This window comes from Sarcophilus harrisii, chromosome 5 (genome assembly GCF_902635505.1).
Source record: "Sarcophilus harrisii chromosome 5, mSarHar1.11, whole genome shotgun sequence".
In the NCBI taxonomy this organism is placed as follows: domain Eukaryota; kingdom Metazoa; phylum Chordata; class Mammalia; order Dasyuromorphia; family Dasyuridae; genus Sarcophilus; species Sarcophilus harrisii.
In genome coordinates this window covers 561,867-564,853 of record NC_045430.1, presented here as the reverse complement: position 1 = coordinate 564,853, position 2,987 = coordinate 561,867, and the positions used below count along the sequence as shown (strand labels likewise).

General features: G+C 41.6%; 1 pseudogene; it reads right to left on the bottom strand.

Moving 5' to 3' along the window:
* Positions 1 to 1,807: 1,807 nt before the first annotated feature.
* LOC100922403 lies at positions 1,808 to 2,725 on the bottom strand (annotated as a pseudogene).
* Between the last annotated feature and the right edge of the window lie 262 nt (positions 2,726 to 2,987).

The window sequence follows — 2,987 nt, the reverse complement described above, 5'->3', positions numbered from 1 at the left end:
TAATTGAAGATTTTGTTGTTGTTAAGTCCTTTTCCCCTCATATCTGAATGAACCCATTTGAAGTTATCTTGGCAGAGAAACTGAAGTAGTTCACCATTTCCTTCTCCAGATAATTTTACAGGAGAGGAAACTAAGGCAAACAGGGTTAAGTGATTTGCCCAGAATCACACATTTAGTAAGTGTCTGAGGCCAGATTTGAACTCACAGATATGAGTCTGACTCCAGGCCCAACATTCAGGACCAACTAGGTGCTCTTTCCAACAATAAGAAGTACCCCAAAGTAGAACAACCTGCCTGTGAGGTTTATTTTTAATAAAGTATTTTATTTTTTCCTCAGGGATTTTTTTTAATTGATTGCCATACACTCAAAGTGGAGATGGGCTTTTGCCAGATATGTTGATCTTGAGTGACTCCTACATGGTCCATAGTTGTAACCAAATACCTTTCAGTAGGATATGACCTGACAGAATTTTTGTACTGACCATATATGGCCTTTAAGAAACAAGGGTCACAGATCTAGAACTAAAAAAGAACCTCAGAAAGCATCTAGCATTTTTATGTCATAAGACCCGCTTTGTCAATCTGGTGAAACCCAAGTATACTATACCTGAAATGATGCTTTTAAATACATAATATAAAATACAGAGGACCACAAAACAAATGTTACATTAATACTTATCCAATTTTTTTAAACATTTAAGAGACTCTAGGATAAGAACACTTAATCTAGTTCAATCTCATTTTTTTAAATGAGGAAACAGCTCTAGGGAGATGAAATGATTTGTTTAAAATCATACAGGCAATTAGCATTAGAAGTGGAATTTGAACCCAGAGTCTCTGATCAACTCAACGTCTTTCCTACTGTATCCAGTCATCATCTTGTATGAGAGGACTTTAAGGGAAGTGATCATATTATAATGACAATAGCAACCTTACAACTCTATTTGAGGTTCAGAAAACACATTTTCCACAATTACAAGCATTATTCTTGTTTTAGACGGTAAAACTACAGACATGAAATAACTAGACTGGGATCCCAAAAACTAATGGTAGTGGAGCTAGGAGAAGAATCCAGGGCTTCTTGATTCCAAGAGGAATCATTCCACTAGCTAATGTTGCCACCTCTTCTCTCTGGCTTGGCCAATAACTTTCCATAAAAAGAAATTACTTCTTTTTACTTATCTCCCTTTTTAAGTCAAGGTATGAAATCCAAAGCTCAAGAATCCTAAAATCTGGAGTCTATTCTTCATACTGGGTAGAGAGAAGGAGTCTGGCCTTCCTCAAATCTATGTTTATTAATTGAACTTAGTGCCCAATTATACTGATACCCTCTGAATTTGATACTTCTTGCAGAAGCCCAGTATTTGTCTCAACCTGGCAGTTGACATGAATGGCCTAGGAGCCCCTGGGGCAGAGAAGGTAAAAGAAGAAAACAAGGCACTAAGGTCTCAAACCTGGAAAGTCCCTTTAAGTCAATGGATATCCAGGAGAATTTAATATGAATACATTCATTTTTATATACAAGCTTGCTCAGTCACACCAACATTATTTCACTGGAAGGCAAGCATATAACTCAGGCCCATCCCCAGCTGAGCAAGGTTAAGAGGAATCTCTACAAAAGCTATCACAAGCCCCTCTAAATCCTTCCCATCCCTAATATAGATTGAATGACCCATCACCCCACAGAAAAATCAGCCCTGGGATAAGCAGTGAAACTTGGCTGCTCAGTTATCACAATGCATCTCCACAATACAATTCTTAGAAGCTCAATTGGAAGAACAGTTCAGCTGTCAAGCAAGCAAGGTACTTGGCCCACAGTGAAACAGATGAACCAGCTGTGCTGCTCACAAGAGCACAAAGCCTTTTCATTCACGAAAGCCTTTGAGTGTCACTGGTGCCTGGAACCAGATATAATCATCCCCAGTAGAGTCTGGGATGGGAGGACCCCCAAAAGACAAGGTCACAGTCAACTTGTGGCCCCATTTCGGAACCTGATAATTGAGTTTGGGGCGGAACCAGTCCTTACCACACTCACGATGTTCCTGCGCCATGACAATGGTGCCCATGGCTGGAGCAGCCTTCAGTTCACTGAAGGCATCAGCCATGAAGAGAGCACGGAAGAGACGGTGCAGGCAAGCAGAAGTGCTGAGGCTTTGCCCCATCCTGCCCAGAGTCAGACGAGCCAGGTCCAGCTCATAAAACTCCTTGGGGCACAAAGCATTGCCCCCAAGAAGGATAAGCACCCGTGGTACCAGCGTCCTGGCAAAGAGGCTCTCGAGGTGGCTCAGGATGCCTTCCAGTTCTACCAAGGCCTGCTGGAATTTCTTGTAGCTTCTCTCAGCTTTCTTCTTCACTACTCTTCTTCTTCTTCACTCTGCCTGGGGAGAAGGCTTAGAGTAGAAGACAGTGAGCTGGTCATAGGGAAGTGACAGCTGCTGCCTCTGGTACATGATGTGCTTTAGGAGCTCACAGGCAAATCTACAGCAACCTTCTAAGCTCACAGGTCCTGGAAACACCACAGCACAGGGACCATGGAGTCTCTAGGACAGAGATGCTCTGGGTTGCTGGAAGGGCCATGGGCTGAGGCAGACTCAAGTAGTTCTGTCTGGGAGGCACAAGATCCTTCTGAATCCTCTATCCTTTCCAAATCTGCAAGTTGGGCATCGATGGCCGCCACTTCCAGCTTCAGCTCCGCCATCACAACCTCCTCCCTCCGCCAGCCAGTTTGAATGATCCCCAGGGATTTTTAAGGAAAAGTTGAATAACTACATGATAAATATTTTCCAAAGGGAATTGCTTCTCAGGTATGGGTTGGAATAAATTGAATTTCAATTCTAAAATTCTGTGATTATAACAATTATTGATACAGCAGTATTTTTATTGCTTGCTAGAATATAGAGCAAGGGTTATAAGATGTGGTTAGTTATCATTATTTTAATTTTATTGATATATTAAAATTTAGAGCTAGAAAGGATTTTAAGATATCC